The 15256-nt window shown below is 44.3% G+C and overlaps 1 protein-coding gene across 5 annotated transcripts in view; it reads left to right on the top strand.

Annotated features, from left to right (window-relative positions):
* The window catches only part of Zfp385b (zinc finger protein 385B), a 378470-nt gene that overhangs the window by 12376 nt on the left and 350838 nt on the right, over window positions 1-15256 (top strand). The window contains exon 1 of one of the 5 annotated variants that reach the window (XM_063283637.1): window positions 2245-2310. The exons of the other annotated variants lie outside the window; for them this stretch is intronic. The gene's annotated coding sequence lies outside the window, so the exon portion shown is untranslated. Of the gene's footprint in view, window positions 1-2244; window positions 2311-15256 lie in introns of those variants that run through there. 5 annotated transcript variants of the gene reach the window in all.

The raw sequence follows: 15256 nt of genomic DNA, 5'->3' as shown, positions 1-15256 counted from the left end.
ATGGATCTGTTGCCCTCTGGGACCCTGGTGGTAGGCTGGTTTTCTGTTTCCGTGACTTTTCTGTGAGTTTTCCAAGAAGACAGGATGATCCTGACAAGGGACTCAGTCCTGGGCAGAGGAATCTGGGGAGTGTGATGGGAAAGTGTTCTTTGTGGCCTGACTCATCCAGATGGGGCTCCTGCTGCACGGCCCTGGATAACTTACAAACATCTCGAAGCAGAAGACTCCTCTAGTGTAAAATGAGTGTGTCACGTATCTGGTAAGGGCCGTGACTCAGTGAGACACTCTATAGGGAGCGTTCATCCTGGGCCAGATATAGAATAACAGCTGAGACATGGTTGCTGCTAAGAGTTGGAAACTCCCTTTCCTTTCCTTCTCTTCTCTCCAACACCTGGAAGGCACACACATGCCCTGAGGGAGTTTCCTGGGCTCACGCCAAGCCCACTGTTGTTGAACATCATTAATCCTCCATCTTGAGCTGCTGGAGGGAAGCAAGATCCCATGTTCTGATGCGTGCATGGGCAGTAAGACGAACCCATTTCTCAGTGGCTGGGGAATATATTTATTCTCGCATTTGTGTAGAAGACATAAATGGTACCGCAGAGGCAGGAAGTGGGGATAGGATTGTATCTTGATACCGTATAAATGTATCACACCCATGTCAGGGTTCCTTTATTTGCAAAAGCTTTGACAGAGCGATGGTGACACAGCAGCTCATAGACACCTCATAAAAATTTATGAAGTTTAGGTTGTAAGGAACACACTGCACATACAGAGCAGTCAGATTTCTTATTAAAATAATTCCATCCCTAAGCCCATTGTCTCCATATCACCCGTAATAGAAGTTCATTCTGTAGCTAGACACCTCGCCAGCCTGTAAACTTTATATGGGCTCTTGGCAAAGGCTGATAGTTTTGTGAGATATGATTTTCTCATCTTACCAAATTAGATTATTTGAGACAGCATCCCTGGATATAAAAATTCCAGTCCTGAGGAAACAGTACCTCGGGGACTCTGGGCATCCTGATAGCAGAGTGGAAATGGAACCTAAGTCAGCCCCAGGCCCATTGCCCTCCAGACCGCTCCTTCATTAATCCTCCATCTCTTCCCACCTTCAGTCATTCTGCATCTGGGTTGGCTTGTCTCACGTGTGGTTTGCCTTCTATCCGTGGACCAGCTCTTACCTATGGCATGCTCTTCTGTCCATCGGGTCTGTCCTAAACCGGGTGGCATTGTCCAAGCCTGTCGATGATCATATGGCAAAGTCTAGGCAGTGAGAATGTGGTCTGCTTGTTGCAAAAGCATTCTGTTAAGTAGGTACTTAATTTAGTATGGGTTAGAACAGATATCCCCTCCCGGCAACACACGTAAAGGCCAACTGAGCAAGTCAAGAGCTCCTTCTTGGGTCTCTGAAGGGTCAGAGGAGTGACCTGATTTGAAGGTCTCCTTGTGCCATCCCTTCTGCTTCTTCTGTGAGAAATGCTTCTTCATGATCTCTCATTGTCAACATTTCTTTGATCCATGGGTACTACCATCTGTTGGCACAAAGCCAAGAGTGGCTACAGTGACTAGCCAGGAATGTGGACGGCAAAACCAAACCCAACCAAACCAAACCAAACCAAACCAAACCAAACCAAACCTTAGAAGATTTCTCCCAGGATGGACCTGAGGGAGTGACACTGCGCATAGTTTGCAATCCTGCTTCCAACCATCTATTATTTGTGTGCTGACAGATAGTTTTTTCTGTATTGCCCCTTGATTTTGTTATGTACAAAACAAGTAATAGGGTTAGTTAACTCTTAACATAAAACTCTAAGTGAAGCAACATGCACAGGGCCCAAGTGGGTCTGCACCAGGTCTGCATAGATGCTATAGCTACTTTTTTCCCGGTTGGACTCCTGAGTGTATAAATGAGCCGGTCTCTGATGCTTGTGTCTGCTCTCGGGGCTCTTCCATTTCTCCGTTGGCTTGGCTTGTCCAACTTCTATATGATGGCTTTCCTTTTATCTTACTTTATTTCCTCATGTTTTGCGCTATCTCCTATTGTCCTTTTGGAATGAGAGACAGAAGAGGCGTAGATGGGAGAGGAGATGTGGATGGACAGGGAGGAATAGAGGTAGAGAAAACTATTCAGATTATATGCAGAAATAATATATTTTAACAAAAGGGGGAAAAGAGAAAACTCTATAAATTATGGGGTGTATAGACATGGAAAATCACCTTCTCTTCCCCTGTACAGTTCGATTTAAGAAGTAGATGTCCTGAAAGTCAGCCAATGGAATCTGAGCCTGGGAGAGGTCTGCTCTCAAGGTAATTATCCTGCTACTCTGAGCTCTAGCTGGGGGACTTTCAGAAACATCTCTGTGTAGAAGGCCAGATTATTGGTCATGACTTGGCCAGAGCGGACACCTGCAGCAGTGACTTACTGGAGAACATAATGGCTTCCTGGAAAACATAAAAGTAGAGAGTCAATCAGGTCCAAGGTGGACAGCTGAAGGGCTGGCACTTTTACAGTGTGTAGGAGAAGAGGTAATCAGTTCCACCTTCCCTTGTTTTAAAGATGGTTAACTGAGCAGTTGGCTAAAAGGTTTAGGTGTCTGTCTGTCTGTCTGTCTGTCTGTCTGTCTGTCTCTCTCTCTCTCTCTCTCTCTCTCTCTCTCTCTCTCTGTGAAAGTATGATGTGTCATGGATCCACACTTAGGTGGATGTGCATCCCTGAATGAATGCGTGCACAGGCCAGAGGAGGATGTCGAGTGTCTTTCTTTTTCTTCACCCCATATTTAGAGAGAGTGTCTGTCACTGAACTATACAGTTCAGCATTTTGGCTCAGCTAGCTGGCCTCTAATCTTCCTGGATTCAGCCATCTGCACCTCCCAGTGCCGGGGTTGCAGGCATGTGTAGCCTTGCCTTGCTTTTACATGGGTGCTGGGTCTGCGGACTCAGGTCTCTTTGCTTGCACCACAAGTGGCCTTAACTGCTGAACATCTCCCAAACCCGTACTAAATGTTTTCAGGGTGCTTTCACCTGCATTCATTCATTTACATGCTTCAAATCCCTTAACATGGCTGGTGACAACCTTTATTTTTTGCCCATCTATGGAAAGGAAGAGTTCTCGGCTAAAGTTCTGAGGAGCACCCTGTGCCCAGAGCAGCACAGCTCCATGGTGGTAAAAGCTGCTGTCTCATGGAAGGAAGCAGTTAAGAGCCTAGCAGCTTCGAGCAGGCCTGTGGATCAGTAGTTCATACCTCAAACCTCTTGGGTCAGAATCTCCACTTTGGGTTAGAACCACTCCCTATGGTTCATCTTGACACTGGCTTCCGAGAAGTAGTAATTTTGAGGAACCCAGTACCTCTGCTGAAGACTTCTCTCTCGTGTGTCGTTGGCATAAGGTGAGCCCAAATCCAAGCCTATGGAACAGCATCTTGGATTATACACATAAAACAAAATCAGAAGATGTTTCTACTTTTTCATCCACACTAGCAGAAAACGTTACTTAGAAGCACTCACTAGGTAAGCAGGCTGGAGAATGCTTTACTCACCCCAAGGCCTCATCATTTAGCTTCTTCAAAACTCTCTTTGAATGTCACCACCTCAAATCAACAGATTCCCACCTGAAAACATGCGGATGCAGCAGGGCGAGCAGGGAGCAAACCTTGCAGCTATCTGAGGGCCCGAAATAGTTTGAATTATGTTTTGGAATTCAGTTTCTGACACAGCTTCAGAGAAGAGGACTGCTCGACCACATCCTGATAGCTGTTGATCTCACCTCTAAAACAGCCATCGTAGAGGTTCTATAAGAATACTGTTTTGAGATACAAACTTAACTGAATAGCATCAAATTTCGAACACAAAAATTCCTTAATTACCGATTATTTTTGCAGTTAGCAAGTCGGAAGCTCATTTTCCATGTCTTGTAAAGGTATCACATTGTCCCCTATTTTGTCCGAGTACAACAGAGGAAAAGATGTGATCTCGGAAGAGAACATGTGAGACATTATCTTTTATTGTCTTTCAGAAGAGCCAAGTTGACTTTGAAAAAGTTCCACTAGCCCGCAGCTTGACAACTCATGATATTGTTAAGATAACGGAGTGGAACAGGGACCGTGATTCACTTTGCTCTGAGAGCGCCCAATGCCATGACATAATTAAGGGACAGTGGATAAAGTTCTTGCATTTCTTTGGCTGTGCCTGGGACCCTCTAGTGATGACTCATGTGCGTCTGAAGAGGCCACATGTGCACATGTGGTTCTGCACATACAAGTCAGGACAATGGGACGTGAGCTGCAAATCCTCCAGAACATGGCATAATAAAGTAGCATACATGTGACCCAGATAAACCTTTTATATGGGAAGGAAATGTATCATGCTCTTTGGATGATGGCTTGATCACTGATCTCTGGTCCATCAGTGTAGAGGCACTTACTCTCAGGTTTACAGGTTAAATAACATTTTAATTCTGCCTGAGTACCCTCAGTCAAACTGCCTCACTAACCACATTTTCTGGTTGAAAATTTTTATTTCTTGAGGCTGGCTTTATGCTGTGCCACATTGTGTACCACTGGATTAATATTAGTTTCTATTTTATTGCCTTGTTGTACTCCCTCTGATTACACTGTTTACCAAACAGGGGAACTGGAACAGGTTGTATGTTTAAGATAATCTGTGTCCATGACTTTCTGTAGCGTATACTATATAGAATATATTTTAGAATGGACATACTATCCATTCTTCTGAACATGAAATACACATTATATTGGTAAATTGTCCTATGCTGTTTCAGGACAATGATGAGTTGGCTCTGGAAGCAGGCTTGGCTCCTCTGTTTCAGACTTAGGAATATTTGTCTCAAAGTGTCTTCCTGACTAAGAAAGGGGAGGAAGGGAATAGCAAAACATCCCAAGAGTAATAACATTGTGTCTCTGGGAACAGCTAGATAGCAAGCCATTTCCAACAGAGGTGACTGTTAGGTATTCCATGATATAAAAATGCTTGCAGTGGGAACAGGGAGAGATGGGAAGCTCATCTGTGGAGGGATCAGTCAGACAGTCCACCCGACTGCTTCCGTCTCTCCAGCTGATTCCTGCCAGGTGCTTCTAAGCCCCAGAATTGATGATGTTACCTCTGTTCACCTGGACTTCTCCAGTTATTTTCTGGATGCTGTAACTGATCTGATAATGTTTATGCCGTCTCCTAGTTGTTACTTGTTCCTTCTTGCTGTGTACTTAAGACATTGACTTGTTCAAAACCAGAAGTATAACTATGGTGGGCCACTCTCCTGACTGTACCAAAGAGCACCTCGAAACATTGTCACCTTCAGAATTTTGGGATAGTTTCTGTGTTGGGGTTATCGGTTGCATCAGAGATTATCTTTATGTGCAGCAAATGTTAAAGTCTCCTGAAAGAAGGAAGAAATACCCAAGTAGATATGGATGTTACCAAGACAAGGTCACGGAGAAAGATCATGAAGTAACTAAGTCTTGAACGTCGTTGTTCAAGTTTAGTTGTGTATAGACACGACCACTCATGAGCTAGTTACTATTTTACACAGAGATTTTTGTATTGGGTTTTTATTTACGTCCTGAGGACGATGAAATTTGAGGTCAGTAGTGGTAGCTTCCTTTCTCCGCCCATTGTTAAACATGTTTTGTGTTTTTACATGCCTACAGAGTCATATTGATTCACTCATCACTCATCTCTTCTTACACTGCTAATAAGGCAGACGGCTTTACTCCTTATTAAAACCGTTCCTCCAGTCAGAGAGTCGTGCTTTTACCTTCCGCTTTCCTTCTCTTTCATCCCAAACCTGCAGAGATAATGACCACAGTGGCAGGCAGAGGTCGTGAGAGGCTCAACTATGTGCACTGGTGTTGTAAGCATTTAACATGTATCATATGATAAGTAACATGTTAGGCACTGTCATCACCGCCAAGGAATTTTAAGTTATAAAAATATAATACCCACCAGGGCATGGCCTTAAGCTTGAGGCTCACTGATTCTGAAGCTCATCTTCAACCAGAACATTGTAAAGAAAGAGCAGAAAGGGATTTTGAGATTAGATATTCGAAATTATTATTTTTGTAGCGGAAGGCACAGGCCAAAGAAATGTAAAAGTCCTCCTTTGTGGGTCACACAGGCAGCCAGTGCAAGACCCAGTTTCAGTTGGCTATTTTCAAGGAGTTTGAAGACATTTCATTCCATCTAATTGACCAGCTAGGATTAGGCGTTTCCTCTGGATCTGTCTTCCACAACGAGGACTTGGGGCTCATTGTACAGAATTGCGAAGTGGCTCCCACTAGAGCACTCTCTTCTCGGTGGAGGTTAAGAGGAATTTTTGTAGCTGGGGAAACAGAAAAAAAGCTGCTCTCTGTGTAGGGTGGTTATCTCCCTGCCTGTTTGCTTCCAGTCAGACTTCCACAAAACCTGGAAGCAAGTCCTGCTAGGGAATTTTCCATGTCTTCAGGACTCCTGGTTCCTTGTAGAGTGGATCACATCCAGGGTGAAGCCAGCCTGCTCCCTCTGTTCTTTTCTTGGTCCACACTCCAGGCCCTCTCTTGATGTGGAGCGTGGATTGAGCTTGACAGATGGAGAATCAGCAGCAGTCTTGATACTGACTGCCAAATGGGACCAGGGAGGAGGTGTTCTGATGGGCCGTGGCATTGACCTGAGAGAGAAGAGTCACATGCACGGATGAAGACAGTGGATGCTGAGTCTCTTGAGGGCACGCCAGTCTCTCCTGTCACTGAATGAATGCACTCACAGTGTAGAGAAGAGCTTGATGAGCAAGATGCCCCTTCCTAATAGTTACCTATATGAGATGTCAATCCGTCGGCCAGTCATCTGTCTAGCCGTACAGCGAATAGCTCAGGAAGTATTTGATTTGTAAAGCGGTTCCTCAACATAGATGCAGTTCCCAGTTACTTTATTTGTTTAGTGATGTGACTGTGTTACATTCTTTGTCCTTTCCCAACAAGTAGCTAGGCCTCCCCGCCTCTGCTTGGCTCAGGGAATAGGTGTGTCACTGAGAAGCCCACATTGCCCGCAGTGGAGGAGAAACTGGCTGTGATTTTCTAGGGTACTTGGAAGGAGTATTTGATTATATGTATGGGGAGCTTGGGAATGTATAACTAGGAAGATAAACAGAATCCACCCAGACATGTTCCCTTCTGCAGTTAGTAGGTCCTTTAAGGCACCCCAGTACTGAAACATCTTAGAAGACCATGGGTCCCTCCCTGTCCTTTGTAGAGACTTCCAAAGCACACAGTTCAGGACTGTCAACACCAAAGTCTAGAGACAATTCCACTCCATTAGTTTGCCCTTAAAAATTAAAATCAGAGCAAATTTCCCAGCGGAGGATCGCTTTAAGAGTTTTTGACCCACAGACAATGGAGAAGAGCTTTCCAAGGTGAAATCATCAGTCAGACTGTGATGTTGCCAGCCCCACAGTGCCAGCCCATGTTCTTGGGCAGGGATCATAAATGTATCCCCAGGTCCAGATGGAGGGAGGGGCAAGGGCTGCACATGGGTAGCCTTGACTGCCACCTGGTGGAGTTCCTTTGGCCCAGTGACTTTTAAAGAAGCATAAAGCCGCTTCCAAATAAAAATCTACACAAGAGCACGAAGTCTAACATTGATAACGCAGATGCACGCCATGGAGCCTTATGCTGGGCCCCCCTCACATTCTGTGTTCTTGTGTCCATGGGACCTTGGTTCTCTAGACAGTAGAGAACCCATATCTGATTAGCTTTTATTTCAAACAACCCCCCAACAATGGCGGTCTGAAGGCAGACCCAGGGGCAGAAACAGGGGAGGTTGTACAGGAGGCAAAGAAACGAAACATCCTGAAGATAAACTTATGAACACAAATTGTTATATAAAAGTAACTTACCTGTGCTCTATGAGTATCTATTTCTACTGTGAGCGTCCTTTTGAGTTGATGCTGAGAATTGATTTATAATTCATTGTCTCACTCTCCCATGACTTAGACCTAATCCCAGGGGATTATATATGTAGTAAAAGCCACCTAATTATTCAAAACTTAATCATGTATTCACTCATTTAACTTCCATTGTAATCTGGCATGTTGTATATTGCTGTTATCTCCATCTTAGAGATATGGGGAAACTGAGAACCAGAGAGTTAAATCATGTTCAGCGTTTGAAGCTGAGTAGCTTGGCTTCCACTCCTCCCTAGTTAGGAGCTTGTTATATACATACATACATACATACATACATACATACATACATACATAAATACATACATACATACAGATAGAGATAGATAGAGATATATAGATATAGGTATATTTTTAACGGACATCTGCAATGTCAGGGCACTTGCTGGAGAGCACTGTATGTCCTTGTGATGACTACTGCCACTGCCACTGAGGTTTTGTTTTGTTTCTCATTGGCCTCTAGGACCTCATCCATTTGATCACTCTGGATTCATCCAGCTTCTCACATCTACACCATGAAGGGCGACTCTCTCTGAGGCTCTTTGTGACTCCCTAGACCAGTGGGTCTCAACAGGGATTTTGCCTTGAGGAGACATTTGTTCAAGGCCTAGAAATATGGGTGTGGCCGGGAATACGTTACAGACACCCGATAGGCAGAGGCAAAGACAACCACCACACCCAAAGTGCAGCCCCAGAACAAGAACTGTCCAGACCAGGAATGTCCGGGTGCCAGTATTGAGGAATGTCAGCATAAACATGGAATTACGTTTCCACAGGTTTATTCGTAAAGTGCTCTTTTCCCAGGGCTCTCACTTGCTTGAAGCCATGGGTTCTCTCGGTTGGTCGGTCCCTACCATGACATCTGACCTCCAGTTGCTTTTCTTACAAGGCTCAGGGTGTGGCTGGTGAACCGACGGAAACCAGCCCCTTCCTGGGTTAGGATTCTCTGTGTTTGATCAACAACTCAAGTCCCAGCACCTTGACACCCTTTCCTTCTGTCAGGATGGAGTATGCAAAGGTTTGCTCAAATCAGGTGCCGAGAATTACCTTTCCTATGTTTGGAGTTCCCACCAAAAGAATGATCTCCCCTTTCCCTCCTTTGTGCTATGGAAACCATTTCCTGGGGACATTAAATGTAAAAGAGTCCATGCTGGAGAGCACGGTTTGTCCTTGCCATGATTATTGAAACTGAGGTTTTGGCCTCTAGGACACCATCCATTTGGCTAAAAGTGAAGTTCTAAGTAAATTAAAGAAAACCCCGAGATCGCTTACGTCAGCATTTCGCACACTGTTTTGAGAGGGACCAATGTCAAGTCAACATGTTTTCTACAAATTAGGTTCACTTGTTGAATGTGGCCCGCCCTCCCTAGGAACTTAAAATTGACATGAGAATTCTTAGGAGCTCAGGAAAACAAACTGCTTAAAGTTGCACATCCCAGGGTTTCACAGGGGTATTTGACAAGGAGCCTTCCTTTTCCACAGAATCCTCCAAGAACAGTTTGGTCTGCAGGATAAATGTAACCTTTATCAACTCATTGTCAGGAAGAGGAGGAAACAGTCTCGAGTTATTAAAAGTCAGACTCAATAGTGCTGGATGAATGATGGGTTGTGGCAATGAGAAATCAAGAGAAATCAATGGGACAGTAGAGAAACTTCAAAATTGGAGGAGAAAATTTCACATACCTCCTTCTATATCACAAAGTATAGGGCACCAGGGATTGAAGAAGTGTAAGCCAGAGAGCGATGCTACTGAGTTTCTCTCTCTCTCTCTCTCTCTCTCTCTCTCTCTCTCTCTCTCTCTTCTGGGTTGTTGCAATGGCTTTCTAAATGGGCTCTCTAAACAGTTTCACTCTGCTTCATCAACTGATCTCAGTTCTGCAGTGTCCCAAAAATATGTGTCTAAAGGAAAGCCTGATCAGGAGGTCGCTCAGTTCAAACCACTCAGATTGTTCAATTTTTCCCACAGACAATCCGGATTCTTTTGCAGAGGGCTCAAGCCTCTTGTCAGGATTGTCCTGAATATGGATGTAGCTTGATGTGATGAGAAATAAGGGACTCTTCCTTAGCAGGATCGTACCACACTCAGCCAACATCGATGTGCCCTGTGAGGACTCAGGCACAATGCTGGCATTGGGGCTGCTTGTACCTGCTTCCACCCTCTCTGAGTTCTCTTGACATTTTAAAATACATTGCAGGGAGCTAGACAGTTCAGCAGTTAAGAATTCTGGCTGCTCTTGCACAGGACATGAATTCCCTTCTTAGCACCCTCACGGTAGTTGCAGCCCGTTGCAATTCCAGTTCCAGGTTACTAGATGCTTTCTTCTGGCCTCCACAGGTACCAGGGGTGCACGTTGGTTTCTGCCAGTGTGGATAACTTTTGTCGCATCCTCTGGGTCTGGACTCACCTGTGCCTGTCGTCTTCTGGGCTCTGGGAGTTCAGTGTCTCCACCCAACTCTCCTACCCTCTCCCTCCAGTTTAGCTTTAGTTAAAGGTCAATATGGCAGGAGATAGGAAGGTAGAAGGGAACTATGATCGGGGTATTGGTTCTCTGTATCTTTCTCTAGAAGCACCGTGGGCTATCTTGGTTCCTGTGACTGTCACTGCACCGGGCAAGGTGGTCTCCCATTTGCCTTCTCTCTTTGTTTTTCGACCCGGCCATAGCTCCCGGAGCATCCCTGTGCTGTCCCTGTATAGAATCATTTAGAAACAAACTTTTCCAATTCTCCCAATTTAAAACACTTCTTTCTTTCCATCTGGGACCCTGACTGACACAGTTGGCCAACCGAAACAGAATTTTTAGTGCCCACGAATGACCAAGACTTATATGATAAAGAATTGAACGGAACACAAAATATCTCCTTTGTCTTTTGGCTAATATTTCAACCATCATGAAACGACAAAAATGGAATATTACATTTAAAAGTAACTTTAAATAAGGGCACTCTTCCCTTTTCTTCTGTGGTCTGTTGACTGGGAAATGTTTCAATACATCTTCTAATAAAAGTTGATGAGAGACAAGAGGAGCTCCATCTGCACATGGCCCTCTCTGGTGACGTCACTGGTGATGTGACAGGGTCTTGGGTGCTGACTTGACGTGTAGAAGCCCAGGGACTGTTTATAAATCATTTTACAAAAAACAAAGTGAACCTTGAAGGGTAAGTCAGACCCTCTGAGATGGCTACAGCCAAGCAGCTCTCTTCTGAAGTATTTTGTGTATGTTTCTCTCCAGCCTTCTTTTAGTATCCAGTCTTTTTTAAGTTGGCCCAGGTTTGTGACACATAAGCCGAAAGACCATGTTCTAGACTGTTGTTTATAGTAACTTCCAATCTCTTTCTTATTGGTTCACATTATACCCCTAAACCTGCATGTTTAATAATTAGTGAATCTCAGTTTCCATGACTCTATCCCTATAAAACATTTCCATTCATGAATTTTTTAGAGACTCATGAATAGTATTCATGTATGGCAAATGAGAAAGACTGATAATTCTGATATTATTATTATTATTATTTGTGTGTGTATGTGTGTGCTTGTTTGTGTGTTGTATGGGGGCTCATGTGTGTATGAACACATTCGTGTGGGTGATACACATACACACATACACACATATACTCATGTAATTGTACATTCATGTAAGTATGCATGTATTATGTATGTAGGTATGTATGTATGCCAGAGATTGTCTTGTTCTTCCTCTATATCTTTTGATATATTCTTTGAGACAGGGCCTTTCATTGAACCTGGAGCTTACAAATTCTCCTAGTCTGGTTGGCTAGCAAATGCAGGGATCCTCCTGTCTCTGCCTCCCTGGCACTGAGATTGCAGGCATGTGCCTCCAAACACACATGTTGGCGAGTCTAACTTAGGTCCTCATGCTTGTGTGACAAGCACTTTACTGGTTGGAGCAATTCCTTTAGTCTCACTTTCAGTGTTCTTAGTAGCTATCCTTTGCTTGAAGGTCTAGTTGTAAATAATCCTTAATCTCTCTTCCTCTATATTCTAGGTTCTTTCTTTTCCTCTAGGATCATATTTTGGAAAGGCAGTGTGATATGCGTGTCCTTTGGCTTGGCGAAAGGGGGAGGATCCATGTGCATTGGTAGTGACATCGGGGAGAGAGGTAGCAAAGGAAAGCAGCCCCCACTACTTGCTTATCCCGAAGCATGGCAGGGTGTGCAGACTCCCTGAGGCACCAGTGTTAAGTGATTAGGAAAGGCCCAGATGACCTGAATATATAGCTCTTACTCTGTGGTCCCTTAGAACCTTCTGTTGTTACCCAGGCATAGGGTAAAGGTTGGAAAATAGGCCGGGGAACCTTGGCCTGTGTGAACAGGATCCCTTACTTTGCTCAACTGTCTGTTCCACAGGAAAGGTTTTTATTTTATTCTCTGGAACTTGAGCCAAAAAAACTGGCGAATTACATTTTTAAAGAATTAATAAACGGAGAGTGTGTTTTCCTCTTACGATTTTAGTTTAGTCTTCTAGCTGTGATTATAACTTAGTATTAAAGTTGATAAAATCCCGAATGGACGGTAACCACTGTGAAAACATACTTTTTGGTTATTAAATTATCATAATAACACAGAGTTAGTGCTTCTCTTCTTTTGCATAACCTCACCTGGTGTTTATACTGCTGTAGTTTTCTTCATGTCAGATTCTAAACCTTGTTTTATAGTAGAACCATAAAGAGCTTCAAAGGCAAGTTGTCTTACTATCTATACTGTGTGTAAGTAAGCTGTAGTTCTTCTCCTAGCATGAAAGCTATGGGGAGAAAGCAAGGATAAACGTCTAAGCTCGCATACCCTCCAGATGCCTTCCACGTGAGGCAGCAGATCTGGAACAGAGCGGCTGCCGTGAGTCAGCTGTCTCTTCAGGCTCTAGTCACCAAACAGTCACTGACTTGTTTAATGGCCTTGGCCCTCCTGGTCTGACTGCATTTCTTTCCACTCACTGGCTTCCTTGGACATACTTTGGGAGAGGGACACAGTGTGCATCTCAGTTAACACGTCAGGAGTGAACAGAGAGCACAAGCCATTGACAGTTCCTTTTACCCTGTAATCCTCACCAAGAGAAACATTACGTTCCCAAGTGCATTTTAATGAAGCATTCCAGAATAAATGCAGGGAGCTCATTCCCATGTTAGTATTCTCCTTGTAGAGTCTCTTAAATATGAGAGAACAGTTTGAGCAGGTTGGCAGCTTGGAAGTCTCCGCTTTATCAGCTAGCAAATGATTCTATTTTTTTTTTATAAATCACATTTTATTGTAACTCTCAGTTTCTGGTGCTTCCAAATGCAAAATTATGTGCTCAGCTGACCCTTTAATTAGCTCTCATTCTGTCTCACATGATTTATAGCCCGGTGGTGCACATGTAAGAATGATATATGATTTAATGAACTAGAAAGGCAGAACCGGGCCCCAGTGATTGTTCAATGCTTCCTTCTGGCTGGAGAATTGAGCGGCCAGGGCTAGGAGAGCCACAGCCCTGTCCCGTTTCCCTATCCTCTTGAGGAAAGCAAGGCCCAGTTGGCTGTGGCTTAGTGGGTTTTGCAAATCTACTTTTGTTCACGTACACACACACACACACACACACACACACACACTCACATACATACAGACAGACAGACACACACACACACACACACACACGCACATCTTGAAGTAACCCTTTAAAGGAAGCACGAGCAGTGCTATTGATTCAACACTCTTATTTCACACCTTCATTTTATCGTTTTAAATACAAACATCAGGGAGGAAGTAACACACATTCAATCTTTGGGGTTCGGCTCTGTTGGTTAATTCGGCCACGGTTGGTTAATTCGATGTTGGTGGAGCACGTTAGGCAGTGATGGAGATGCTCGTCCAGTAGTGAATGAGAGATAGGACCCTTCCTAGAGCATAGATAACAGATGATAGGTTACCCGTGAACTTCCTTGCTTTAAGAGTTGAACTAGTGGTTTTCTTTGACGCCTTTTCATAGATCCCAGTGGTTAGCACCACCTCTGGCCCTCTTCCTTTCCCTCAGTCCCCGCCACTCTCTCCATGGCTATATCCGTTAGCACGTGTGTTTTCTCTTCTTCCATTTAACATGTATCCTACCATCCTTTCGTCTATGTTTTTAAATTGGGCTGTGAGGTGGTAGGATGCCACATGACTTTTCATTTTCTCTTTTGCTGGGTTGGCCGTCCCTTTCACCCTGATTTCCCCCATAATCCTGTGCTCCTCCCTGTTGAGCCTTTCTGCCCCCAGTGTTTCCTCATCACTTTCATTGATCTATAATCTACTATACTTTTTCCTTAACAGGTGCCCCTAGAGGCCCTTTTCTCGTCTTCTGGCTTCTACACGTGACATGAATTAAACACAAAACAAAAGATCCTAAGTACACGGTCATATCTGACTCCTGCCATCTGTCTGGTGAGCGCTTTGATGAGCAGCACTCACATTGATTAGTTAATTAACGTGACTCATTTGGTCACGTTAGATAGGAGAGGAACCATTCAGTACTGGTCCTAATGTGACCAGCTTATTTCCTCAGGGCCCATCCATTTTGCTGTCTGGACAGAATCTCCAAGAAGGAACAAGCGCTGGCAGTGGCACGGAGTAGAAACAGCTTCACAAGTATGAGAGGTACCTGGTGAGAACAGAGAGAGCAGAGAGCGCGGGACCCTGGTGCCCACAGTGAGGGAGAGCCAGCAACTGTCAGAGTTGTTCAGAATTTTGCCAAGGTTGTCAGCACCACACAGGAGCTGTGGTTCATGGACTTAGTTTCTGACTTGTCCATTACGTGTAGGAACTACCTAAGTAATTCAGAACACAGAGTTCTCATATCAAAGCAGGTAAAAGTGTAGATAAAAGTGTCCTGTAGCCTTGGGAGTCCCTACCATCCTCCTGCCCGAACATGGATTTTTGAGACACAGTGAATAGATAGAAAAGTCATGTGCGCTCTTCACGTGGGCTCGCCAGTCGGTTGCAGGTTGGCATTCCTGCTTTACCACCGTTCTGCGTGCGCAGAACACATTTTGAGTCGTGTTGCACTGGCAGACCTGTCATCCTGCCCATAAATACCTCAGCGTGTAACTGATCATGGGTGGGGCTTTTTAACCATCTGCTCTTTAGACTAATTTTATATTTTCCAAATAATTCTAATGATGTTATTTTAGTGGACGGATTGTCCTTTATCTTTGGTTTTCCCTAACTTGGAGTAAGCCACCGCCCCCTTCGTTCATTAGGAGTTTGGAAATTTCTAAGAGAATTGAACAGGTGAGCTCAACGTTCTGAGAAGTCTCTTTACCTTTGGTCGCCTCTGAT

Source organism: Rattus norvegicus, chromosome 3 (assembly GCF_036323735.1).
Source record: "Rattus norvegicus strain BN/NHsdMcwi chromosome 3, GRCr8, whole genome shotgun sequence".
Classification (NCBI taxonomy): domain Eukaryota; kingdom Metazoa; phylum Chordata; class Mammalia; order Rodentia; family Muridae; genus Rattus; species Rattus norvegicus.
This window is presented reverse-complemented; position numbering and strand designations above follow the sequence as displayed.